This window comes from Papaver somniferum, chromosome 4, assembly GCF_003573695.1.
Source record: "Papaver somniferum cultivar HN1 chromosome 4, ASM357369v1, whole genome shotgun sequence".
NCBI lineage: Eukaryota > Viridiplantae > Streptophyta > Magnoliopsida > Ranunculales > Papaveraceae > Papaver > Papaver somniferum.
The window spans coordinates 36,350,463-36,363,923 of record NC_039361.1 but is presented as its reverse complement, the minus strand read 5'-3'; the positions used below and the strand labels follow the sequence as shown (position 1 = coordinate 36,363,923).

Below are 13,461 nucleotides of genomic sequence, written 5' to 3'. Positions count from 1 at the left end.
TTTTTTTTGTTATACCTCTCTATATGAATAAACTCTATGTTGTATATTAATAATTTTGTAAAGTCCCAAGGTTATTAATATATGGATTTTTACTGTACAAACACGGAATCATTGAGATAAAATGAAAATTGGAAATCAGAAATTCATAAAATGAAAGGAAAAAAAGGGGGAAAATATTTAAGAAAGACTAGTTAATTATTTGATTGAGATAGATCAAAACTCTAAACATGAAAACTAAAGAGAGATTAAGAACCTGTTTGGTACAATTTTCAAAAATAGCTTTCCACTGTTTTAAAAACTGGGTAAATTGGGGCCTATGCCACTTAATTGGGGATTATAGCTACATGAAAAAATAGGGTCATTAATAAATAATTCATAGAAACCCCTTATCCACTATTTATGTTAATGCCTAATATGCCCTTCTTAAATTTGTGCTAATTCGGATAATTAAATAATGTTTAATCAAGTTAATCCTGAAATTAGCTTTCAATAATGCATAATCAACACTTGTAAATTTTTATTTTTTTTTCAAAATACTCGATCCAGAATCGGTTGATGTTAGTGCTTTTGTAAATCGATTCTGGGTTGAGTTTATGCCGAATGACGATGTAAACCCAGAATAGGAGTTTAATCAATACCCACTTAAACCGATTTTGGCAATCAGTGTTTATATATGTCTATATAATCCGATTATACCTTACTTTCAGATACAAAATATTCATTGCATAGTTTAGGAAATTAACGTACTACATACATAGGATTCGGTATGGGAATTCTAGAATTTGACACATCAAATGCTCGTCAATAAACCTCCGAGCACGTCAGTACAACGTTGTATATTCTTTGTGGTGAATGAACTTAGTTTCGCCATTACCAATTCTCCATACCCCGTTGAAACGTTGTAGCTGAAATTCAATGAATTGTTAAATGTTAGTATGTGAACTTTTGACATAGGTATAAAAATGATCGCATTACTCACTTTTTCCCTATGTGGAGCTCGTGGATGATAATGGTACACCATATTTCTAACTTTTACGTACTCTCGCATTGCGCTTTTTATGTATTGGAATCGAAAAGCCAAGTCTCTCCATTTATGATCATTGGGATTCGCGGTACGCCCGTAAAAGAACTCTTTAACTCTCTTCCAAAACATTGAATAGATTTCATTCGGACGTTCATGGAACGTATTAGCAAAGGATTTAACGAGACACAAATCTTCAAACGGTTCCCATTCCATTTTCTAGGCTAAGTGTGTGATGTGAGAGTGGCTCAACTAGGTTGTCCTTATATAGATGAAGTCTCAACGGCTATTTTTTTTAGTTCAATTCACACAATCGGATTTTAGAGATGACCACATAGACCGATTGTGTCTTTACAAAATCATATAAAATATGCATCTCAACAATCGGGCTTTTGTAATGCACATGTAATCTGATTCTTCGCAAAAATTACAGAACTTCTCTTCATAACAATCAGATTACATATATGTACATATAATCCGATTCTTAGCAAAAAAAAGTTACAGTACTTTTCTTCATAACAATCGGATTACATATATGCACATGTAATCCGATTCTTAGCAACAAAAATTACAGAACTTTTCTTCATAGTAATCGGATTACATAAAGGGACATGTAAACCGATTCTTAGCAAAAAAAGTTACAGAACTTTTCTTCATAACAATCGGATTATATATATGTACATGTAAACTGATTCTGAAACCGAACCTCTGGGAAACTGTCAGAATCGGGTTACATATAGGTACATGTAAACCGATTCTGACTGAAAAAATGCCAGAATCCTACTTTTTGTTTTGCACACATTTGTAGTTGGTTATTTTATCGCGTCTTGGACAAACACAAACAATTTTAAAAATAAACCAGATTAAGTCATTCATAAACTAGGAATATAACCAAACATAGTTCGACAATAAGTTTAAGACAAGACATAAGTTTTGACTCCATAATTATCCATAGCTAAAGACATAAACATGAATGTAACCATTCATTCATCAACATCCCCACCATGACCACGTCCACCGCCACGACCACGTCCACCGCGTCCTCGTTTAGCAGGTTGGGCGCTGCTCGATGCACCTTCAGACATCCTTTTGGGGGGGGCTCTCTTCATTTTTTTCTTTGGCTCCTCCTCTTCCTCCACCAGCTCCCCAAATTTTGCACCGGCTTCTACATCTTCGATACTGTTCAATTCATCAATTAGGTTTTCATTGGCCTTAACATTTTTCCCTTCCCTGATTTGTAGCTTTGCTTGGGTTATCAAGTACCCGACCCGGCTTCTCTGTTTCTATTTTAAAGAACAAACATTTAACAAAAAACGCTAATAACATTAAAAAAATCGTAATTGAGTAACAATACGCACCAGGCATTCGAGAGCCGTATCTTTGTCCTCTATCTTGGGCCTCTCATCTACTCGTATCACTCGAGTATGCGAAACATTGAGGTACCACGGCATGTAACCCGGAATTGCATCATCATCTGTTCGAGATGGACCCTGCAGAGGATACCTGTGAAACGCTCTGTCTTCCTAATAATCACATGATGGTAAAGGCTTGTGAACAATGTCAATATCATGATCGTATGACGCCGTTTTTTTATCATTGATTTTGAACATCTTGTGCTCCATTGAGATTTTTTGTACGTACTTAACTGCATTGTCTTGCGACTCTCGTTGGGTTGTACATTACATATCCTATTGGGTGAAACAAAGTCCCAAAATAATCACTTTGATCTTCGCACCCAACCTTCTTTCCTTTTCCTTTAGCCAAATCCTCCTTGTAAGGATAAAAGACAACATCTTTCGTCGTCAAGTTGTCCAACTGGCGTCTCAACTTCAGATAATCATTTTTTTGGTTCTTCGGATTACTTCTGTAGGTGTACATGTCTCCATAACACCCGTGGTCTCATTCCTTGTTCTCAAAAGCCCTTTGAGCAAGTATTGGGAAGTGCAAATATATCCATGCCTGCAGAAAAGCCATATTCCCTTCAATTTGGTTCCTTTGAGCCCTAGAATCCTTTCTCAACTCGTTCAACAAGTGTGCAGGATGGCAGTTCCCCAAGAGTATTCATGAATCTTGTCAAATGGTTGCAACAGATGGATAAAATTGGCGCTCACACGGGCACCGGAAACGTCGGGGAAGATAATAGCTCCCATGACGTGGAGGACATACGCATTGGCCGTGGCGATCATACGTTCCCTGGTCAACACATTACCCTCGGCACGAAGCTTCTTTTTTCCCATAAAGTTGTCCCTCAGCTTCGAGAGATGGAATATCCTATGCTTTGACTTGCCTACTAGCATCTCTGACTTGGTCCTCTCCTCATCCAATTGGAACACATCCTTGGTGAACGCGTAAATCTTGTCCCACTCAAGCTCATGCGCGTAATTAGCGTTCTTCACGGCTTTACCTTCCATGCTTAGCCCGGTAATGAACTTCACATCATTTGGAATTAGTGTCATTTCGCCAAACGGAAGATGCAAAGAATCTGTTTCCCCGTAATATCTCTCGGCAAAGGCGGAACAAAGAGGTTTGTCGTAACTAAGGTCCAAATTCTCGACCGCAGGTACCAACCCCGTAGAATTGATTAGGTCGATTACTTCCTAAACTTCTCCAACGGTTGATTCAATTCCTTCCAGTGGCCATTGCCTCATCATACTCACTGGCGTTCCTGGATTCATAAGACGAGCGACATCCTTGTGATCATACAAAACAAAACAAACCCAATGGACAACAATCAAAACAATACACGGATAAGAAATAATTATGTCACATGGCATAAGGTTTAGGTACTAACTATGGTATGGCAAACGACGGCGGCCCAACTGTCTTTGTACCCCCATAACATTTGTCCTTTATCACATAATAACCCGTAAACGAGATCATCAGGGCCGCGAGGATACATCTTAAGCTCGTCCGGCATGTGGTCCCCTTTCTTCTTCTTTGGACCATCTTTCTTACCTTGTTCTTGAGCGTTTCCTCCTTGGACTTGTTGTTGAACTTCTCCTCCTTTGACTTGTTCTTGAACTTCTCCTATCTCTTCATCACTTTCATCCTCACCTTCTTCTTCATCACTTTCACTCTCATCACTTTCTTCTTCACCACCTTCCTTGCCACCAATTTCTTCTTCATTAACTTCCTCCTCACCACTTTCTTCTTCAGCAACTTCTCTATCACCACCTCCTTCTTCAGTGGGTGTATCAGAATCATATTCTTCATGTGTTGGTTGCTCCGGTTGAGGATGCTGATCCTTTTGGATTTACTTCCCGTGGCCCTTCGGTGGCAAGCATTCAAATTTTGACCGTCTATTCGACGAGGTCCCAAAGGCTTAGGAGAAGCAAGGTCACGTTTCCTCTTATATTTCTTTTCGGATTGCTTTTGTTGGTTACCCTTGTTTGGCATGTAGGTCACAGAGTTAAGCGACAAACAACAATGGAATCGAATGCATTTTTTTAAGTCAAGGTACACAATCGGTTTTCTCGATACACATATAAAGTCCGATTATTGACTAAGCATATAAGAATTCAAAGGCTACACAATTGGTTTTTGTGAACACATATGTAATCCGATTCTAACGAAAAAAAGTTACAAAAACAACGGTTATCCCTACCATAACTGAATCGGGTTATTTATACACTAACATTATCCGATTCCTATTCACATGCAGAACAATCGGTTTATGTGACCAAGAACATACACTGATTCTGAACAGAATCAGTTTACTTGTACACTAACATAATCCGATTATGTAAAACCCGGAAAATTTTGATTTCTAAGCGATTGCATGTTACTAAAACCTAGTTTAGAGGATTGGGTTGATAGAAAAGTACCTAATTCAACCCATTTCCTCCTCTTGTGCGATACGAGAGGCTTCGGCTTCCTCGAGCACTTCCTTCGTTTTCTTTCGAATAACTTCAACAATTCCGGGATCGTTATCACTAGAAAAATTTATGTTAGTAGGATGCTTCATTCTTGATGGTTTCGACATTTTATAAAAGAAAGAAAATGATTAATCGTCGTCGATAATCGACGATTTTTGGTTTTAAAAAAAAGGGGAGTAGAAGAGATGAAGAATCGGTTTATGAGATAGAAATGAAAACTGATTTAAGTTTTAGGTTTATTATTAAGAGTTGGCGAGGGTAATTTAGTAATATTAATATTTTTTTAGAGGGTAATTTTGGTAGTTTTAATAAATTTAGACACCCCTTATCATTGTGTATAAGGTAGATGAAGTAATCCATAGGCCCCAATTAAGTGGCATATGCCCCAATTTAGCCAGGTTTTAAAAACATACTCCCTCCGTTCCGATTTACTTGACGCTGTAGAATTTTTCACGGATATTAAGAAATATCAGAGAGAGTAAAATCTTTCCAATAATGCCCATATTAATTCCTAATTAAAGAATTAAATAACCTAGTTTTGTGTTTCTAAAATATAGGGAAAGTTATCAATCCCATAGTTATGTACTTGGGATGTACAAGATTGAGTATATCTCCTCCATGGGGTATATTAAAAAATTATAGAGTAATTGTTTTTGTGTTGATTACCATGAGAATTAATTCTCTGGGGTGATTCCAAAACAGGGATAGATTAGTGAAAATTGGAAAAAAAAACTAAAACTATCATCTAATTTGAAACACAAAGGAAACCCTAAAAAAGCAAGTAAAATGGAACGGAGGGAGTACAATTTTTTCCTTGTTTTCATTTTCTAAATTTTTTTTGGTAAACTGTTTTTGAAAACAAGAAAAATCAACTAAATCGGATCAAATGTAAAGATTTAACTAAGAGATAGTGATATTACCCATGACTCATTTGCAGTCATTCCCCCGATCTCTTACTTTGTTCTGAAAAGAAAAAAAGAACAAACAAAGAAAAAAAGAGAAAACACATAAAACAATAGTTTGTTGTTTTCATTTTTTTGTTTTCAAAAACAGAAAACATATAGAAAACATTTTCTGAAAATGTCCCTACCAAACACGTTTTTTCTCCTATTTTCTATTTTCTCTGTTCTTGAAAACAGAAAACTGTTTTTCAAAAATGTACCAAAAAGGATCTAAATAACCCTTCAAGGAAAATAACTTATTCAGCTTTACACAACCCATGCCATCAAATCAAAATTGCTATTAAGAGATGGCAGGTATAGATTCAAGAAGAATTACGAATTAGAGAAGTCAGGTATAGATTCAAGAATTAAGAAAACAATTTAAGTTGGAGATACTTGATCCTTCGGTAAAAGTAAAATTAGACTATAGGGTAGAGAGAGTGTGAGAACTGAGAAGAGATGAAAAGAAAAGCAGTTCAAGAAGATGAGGGTTGAATTAAAAAGGATTCACCTCCACGTGTGGCGCATGCGCACCTATAGGTCAAATAATCCAAGTTATGTTGGTTAAATAAATTTACCTGAATTTTTTAACCGTGGGAACAAGTCAAAGAGAAAGTGATAATGTACTCTCTTTTTTTCCCAAGCGCAAGTAATCGCGTTAGCTGATTCACTGCTTAATTAGTCTAGGCAGGTCCATCTCTTCGTCGGCCCACTGCTGCCGCAGTCATCTCGTATAAGTCTTCTTTTGCATTTTTTTTTTCAAAAAGAACCAGGTGAGAAGCTAGCCCCATAGAAAATTGACTCAGAAATCCCTGAATTGATTTAAATTGAGTTTCAAGAAAGATCGATTCCAATAAGTTACAAGTACCCATGGCTAATTTTTTAGAAGTAATATAACATCAAATCACATGAATTAAATATCATGAATTTGGTTAAAACACTTACAAATTCATCCCATAGAGTATCATAAAAATACGGAGAAGCATCTATTCCATTGAATAGGAAATCAGAGAGATCGGGAAAAGATACAGAGAAACTTAGCGAGTGAATCTTGTAGGATTTTCAGGAAGAGACAAATGATGTCTACGCCATAATGTAGTACATATCCTTTCTCTAGTTATTGCTCTTACGGGCTTGCCAACCTCGATCACGTAGACTACAAAAGTAAGAGGAAAAAAAATACAATAAATGCATTACTTTTGGCAAAATCATTAAGTACAAAAAACAAAATATGACTTGAACAAGAAGTAACTTACTGTTTACCCATCCACCCGTGGAACTATCATGTAAACTTGCATAAACAAGCGCTCTCTCAACCAACCGAATGGCCTCATCTAAGCTCATGTCCATGCAGAATCCTTCTGACAAGATCTTATTTGCAAACCATGCACCAGTTCCCAAGCAGAAGAATGGTTGGGTAACATCAACTCTATTGCAATCATCGGCAAACGAGATGCAAGGAACATATACACCCTCCTAAAATACACAACATAGTTTAGGATAACGAGAAACAAGAAGATAAAAACTATTTTCTTTAATCTGCATCTTTAACAGAAAAGATTGTTCAAGAAGACGACCAATCATAAAAGATTCAACCTTTCTCGAACATCTAAGCTAAAAACACCTAACTAAAATAAAGGAAGGGTCTTTTAATATATTAATAACACCGAAACAAAATGAATATGAAGTATTAACCAAAGAAACGAGTCCAATGAACTGGAAAGGACAGAAATGAGTCGATAGAATTACAATTAACAAATCTCACATCTCTTCGAGAACCAAAGATTGATAAAACATCATTGAAAGCGTTTTTTTTTTAAAAGATAGATCGTGAAATCAATTTCATAATAAGATCATAGCCAGTAAAAAGAAAGATTCATACCTCTAACTGATCGAAGGCACCAAGAATAGTTCCACACTTCCCTTGGCACGATGATGACGATTCTTCTCTCAAGAAATCAGCTAGTTCTCTAACTGTAGGTCTTTTAGCTCTCTCATTCTTAACATCTCTAAAACGGCTCTCCAACACGCCAACTGCGATACTCAAAGTCTTCCAAGAACTACATATTCCAACACACATGTCATCGAGACGAAGAACCTTATCAGCTTTCAAGTTTAAGCCTTCGGAGTTATCTTTTGTAGTAAGTTTCCATCAGCGGCTACTATGATGAATCTATCCGTTCTCAAGGCAATTGATGTCCCATGGTATTCAGAGACTCCATCAGGAATGAAATCTGAGATCTCATCAACTCCTGCAAGAAACTTTTGAACTTCTACTTGGAGGGCTGGAGTCAATGAATCTTGTCCACGGAGATTAATAACCAACTGTAATTCTTCAAACGCTCGGGAGATTTGAAGGGTTACTTTAGTGTCAGCACCAAGCCTGCACTCAGAACAACAAAAGTTAGCCATGTTTACTAACAAATATCAGTGTATTTGTCAAAGAAGCATGACTATCCAAAGTCATAACCGAAGTTCATAACGTAATGATATTTCATATGAATCCAATCATTTTTGTGGTGCTAACAACACTTAGTAGTACTGGGATATAATAACACCACCAATTGTCATTCCAGGAATATGGAGAATTGAGTTACTGCCGGGAAAAAACATAGATCTGGACAGCATAAGCTGAACAACCAACATGCAGATACTTTTTTTTTGTGCGAAACCTTATGAAAAATTACAAATTGTGCAACCTCAATCCTCTTTCTAATTCTGATTAAGCAGACCATTTAGATGTGGAAAAAAAAAGTGAAACTATGCAAAAACGTTAGATGTGGAACTATGCAAAACAAGGGCCTTATGTTATTATAGTAAGTAATATTCTAAAATGTGACTGAGATAAAAGGAAAAAAAACCCTGCTAAAGTACTCATCCGCAGCATTATCAAAAAAATCATATTCCCTTGCAAAAACACATTCTTGTACCTCCGTCGGCAGGTTAGCAAACTTTGGGTTTAGGACCTCTGACAATTTTGTTCCAAACTGCTTTTGCATATTGAGAAAATGGAACAAACAATGAGAATATATAGAGTTTTTATGACCTTGATATAAAGAAAGGTTACAGTGGTCACTTCTTTCTCAGATAGCTGAGATAATTTGCACGCTAAGAGCAGGGTGGATGAATTTGATTGTCAGTTGTTGCACCACACCACTGACTATCATCCTCCAGCAATCGACCCAACTCGCTGAGGAAACATTCCCAGTCTTTTGAACTGCCACGAATTCAAAGAGCATCATAAATGCAGCATCCGTGACCATATAGAACCACCAAAAAGTAACATGACATAGTTTCTGTTTACCCAAGTGAACGACATGCAAAACTATGTATGGACGAATCTAGTATTTGATTGGCAAACGTAGCCTCTCTTCCTGAAAGAAGATAGTTACCATTTCGATGACTCTAGAATCAAGATCTCCGCGGCAGGACCATAGCAACATAAAAAACGAGCAAGAAGCATATATCCCCCTGTCAAGTTAAGGTTAAACAGAAGCAACACGGAACTTATAATAGGTACAAGTTCCATCCCGAAGTAAATATTGATACAATACAGCAGATTGAAGTTCTATTATGAAATTTAAGATAACAACCTTCCCCTGAACCTTTACATCATATATTTAGGCCCAAACATGGTCAGAAACAGGAAACATAACTTTGGCTTCCCCAGGTACAACTTTAAAATAAAATTGGAAACATGCGCAGTCCGCCAGGCACTTTGTCTATCAAAAATAATCTATGGTCGATGCCTGAAAAGAAGCTCATGTCCACATGGAAAAACCAAAACACACAATCAAGGTTAATCTATATCTGTTTTCACATTCATGCATTCATAATCTATATGTCTGGTTCGATAAACCCTACGTCTGCTACCATGTATAAAGACTTTACATCCACTTTCACGTGGACGGTACTAAAACAACGAAAAACTTAGCTAGCATTCATAAATACCATCTATTTGTAGGCAATAGCAAACCATAGCAACTTCTAATACAACTTCAAATTTTAGTAAAAAGAAGACTTGTGACAATACATTTATACATAGCCTATCAACTTCACATATTAGAAATGTCGTACCCAACATGGATAGGATTTCACGAGCATGATCGTACTTTCCCTGTTGTTGCGCTACAGAAATGTATACTAGAAGGGCTGCAAAATAGTTAAACAGATATATTAGCATAGGCTGTTGAGTAAACAAAAGGAATAGAAGAAGTGCTCACCTTCTGGTTCATCCAAGTTATGGGTGGTTGCATACTTCTTGACCAAGTGAGAAACCACCTACACCCAAATAAGCAAAATGAAATGGTCATGTTTAATAGAAAACCTCTAACTGAATGCTGCAAACAGTCTGTATTCATTCATAAAACCAACATAATATGGTCGGGTTCAATAGCAAACCTGTAGTTGAATGCTGAAAACAGCCGACATCAGAAACTTGACTTCTTGAGAAAGCTTGTACATTTTTAGGCAGATCTGTATCAAACAAACAGATGTCCAGAAACTATGAACACAGAAACCAATGACATTGTTCTTGCTTTTGAAATATAAAGCAGGAATATACTTGAGGTTATCGAGCATCGTCTCACCATAAGTTGATTTACAAAGACTCACGGGCATAACATTGGAAAAGTCCCAACATCAAACCCAAATCATTGGAAACTTCCGCACAAGAATATTCGTAGAAAGTGATTGCTAAATCGTCTGGAAGGTGTATCAACAGAAGACGAAGAAATTAAATACATCAATGCAATGCAACGCAATATTATTCAACTACTTACACAAAATGAGCTAAAAGAATTTCTAGACTCTAGTATACCTAAGAGTGTTAAACGTAATATCGATCTTGCCAAGCATCAGTATCATCAAACGACCTAATACCTAGGTTCGCAAATGAGAGGATTATTTCTCAAAATTACTTATAACTATGATTCCATTTCCAGATGAAAAATTGGAATTGTTTTGGGGTTCTAATCCTCCTGGAAAAACTATAGTCAGTTTAGGAATATATTCCCAGTTGGAAAACTAAAGTTCAATCTTGCTCGAAATGACTCATATAATAGAGTTTTTCGTCTGCAAAAAAAGACATTATTATTTAATATGTTGTACCCTCTAAGCAATAACAACTGGAGTTGCAGTTAAGTTTTTCTAAGCAAAATTTGGTTCACAAAATTTGGAGATTCGCGAGGATGTTACTTCTATTGGAAAATTCTATAGGCATATATACCCGTACAAACATTTTAGTGCTAAAAGTAACTTACTGCGTTCCAGAAGTTGGCAAATGGTCTGGAAAATGTTTAATACATCGGGAAGAACGGATTTATCAGCGAAAATTTTCTCCTTCGCATCTAAACAAATAGATAGTGCTACGACATGGCCAGTTCTTGCATACACAAGAGCCTTGAGTACCTAATCAATAGAGAATGGATACGAGGATCAGGAATATGTATAACATCATAATAAAAAAACATTGAGAACACTTAACATGTATTTAAGAGAAGCATCACATACAAAATAAGATCCATCATAGATATATTTTCTGTATATCAAAAAATAAAATAATAATACCCGAGCATGTACTCTGATTGGAGAAACAAAAAAACAAAGACTCATACAAGGGTATACACCAACTGAAATTAGATTTCAGTCCACTGTGATCCTGATAAATCATTAAGCAGACAAAAAATATCTACAGAAAGCTAGCACATACCAAGACTAGTGCAGAAGATGGATAATCAGATTCTAGCTTCTTGATGAACTTTAGAGCTTCAATGAACAGGCGAGACTCAATCAAATCCTTCGCTTGTTGATTACTGTTCTCTAGCATAGCACTCGCCATTTCGAGCGTTCACCTGAAGTTAGTGGACAAGCTTATTACATGAAGGCGTTAAAAAAGAGCAAATGACTGGTTTCTCTTTTATTTTTTATCTTTCTAACAGGATGTTTTTTTGAGATTCCATGTGGTCATCCAGCAGAATTCCATAAGTGAAGTACAGATGACTTTGTGTATCAAGCACTAGTAGATCTGATGCAATGTATAAATCCTTGTTCGATATATTCAGCTAGTGTCAGACTGAGATACAGTCTGTAAAATTCAACAGCCGAAAAATGGCTAATTATTCAAGATATGATGCATTCAAGCCAATAAGCAAGAAAAACTGGCTGCCGATCCAAGATAGGACGCATTCAAGCCTAGAAAAACTGGGATAAATTCATTCTATCAAACCGTGAAGATTCATTCTATCAAGAAAAAAAGTGAACAACCCTGAAGATTCATTCTATCAAGAAAGAACCCTAAAGACACAGGGTAAGGAAAGTTAGGAAACATATCATGAAATACTCGTTTACAATGGTATCGAGCTAAATAAGAAACAATCTTATTGGGTCAGTTCAGTAGCCGACCCATAGGAATTGCATCAGCCAAATCAGGAGAAATAAATTATCATGCCCTAATTCCCTTAATTCAGTTTCCTGGTATTTTGAAAAAAATTCACCGAAAATCCCACATTCAAGCATTGGTGTTTGTATAACCAAAGAGGGTTAGAGGATATGTACCTTCTTAGATCGCTAAAATCAGAAACCAAGAGCAGCAAACTTTATAATCAATTTCTTTACTTGAAGTTTTGTCTTCAAACACCAAAGACTGTTGCTATGAAAAGCTCCTGTAGCTTTGTAATTCCCGAACCTTTGTCTCTGATCACCAAAACTAACTTTGCTTTCCGCTCGAAGAAAACTCGTTTGGGGTTTTAGATAAAACTCGTTAACTTTTTGTTTCAAGGGTGTTTTTACTTTTTAAGGCCGGAAGGACTTTTTGGTTTCGGGGCGAGAAGAATAAGGAGTCCTGCTGGATACTAAAAGAAATCCACGCGTCATAGCTATTCTGGGATCGGAACAATTTTTTTTTTTTCTTTTTTTCCCAAAGGGGATAGTTCATTGGTTTAAGCTCCCAAGAACAATTACAAACCCCAAATTCAACGTACATGACAAATGACACCATACTGGTGCTCAACAGACCGACAAACCTTCAGTAAATTACAATTGGAAATTCTCAGGACATATCATACGAGGACAACTGAAACTCACACGGAAAATTTGGTACAAAAGACCAACCGATACATCAAACACTAGTAACCCAAAAGGTCTCACAACAAGATCCAACACGCCAACGAAAGATAAACTATAAAAATAACACGCCAACGAAAGCCAACTTCAAAACAAGACAAACAAATTAAACAAACAGGGTCCATACAAAGTCAGGCCAAAGCCCGAACCCAGAAAATAGATCCGCCTGAAACAGGCACATCACAACCCGATTTGCAGAACCCTAGCTTCACTGCAACCATCTATGGCAGCTTCACGAACAACGACATCACCGGATCTCCGAGAGAATCAAAGCTAAGAGTCAAGATTTTTCACCACCAAATCCAGGAAATCCAACAACAACAACACCAGTAGCTAAGACCACCAGAAGTTAAGATCTCCACCACCAGAAGTTAGGATTTCCACCCGTGCCTGAAGAGGAAAAGGAGAATATCTGATTCACTAAGGTGTAACCAACACCACCATCAATACCCAATACCTTCGTCGATGACGAAGAACAAAAGCATAATGAACACCAACCCAG

The 13,461-nt window shown here is 36.8% G+C and overlaps 1 long non-coding RNA gene across 6 annotated transcripts; it reads right to left on the bottom strand.

Annotated features, from left to right (window-relative positions):
* Positions 1–6,715: 6,715 nt before the first annotated feature.
* On the bottom strand, positions 6,716–12,645 carry LOC113275149. 6 transcript variants are annotated; one of them, XR_003323478.1, is made up of 12 exons: positions 12,393–12,645; positions 11,548–11,689; positions 11,099–11,246; positions 10,427–10,541; positions 10,239–10,313; positions 10,061–10,118; positions 9,431–9,989; positions 9,230–9,308; positions 8,884–9,054; positions 7,720–8,220; positions 7,094–7,313; positions 6,716–6,993 (listed from the first exon to the last, which is right to left on the bottom strand). It is a non-coding gene; the product is annotated as an uncharacterized LOC113275149 (long non-coding RNA). The 6 variants fall into 6 exon arrangements; XR_003323480.1 differs by having other exon boundaries at positions 9,230–9,586; positions 9,915–9,989; XR_003323481.1 differs by having other exon boundaries at positions 9,915–9,989.
* Between the last annotated feature and the right edge of the window lie 816 nt (positions 12,646–13,461).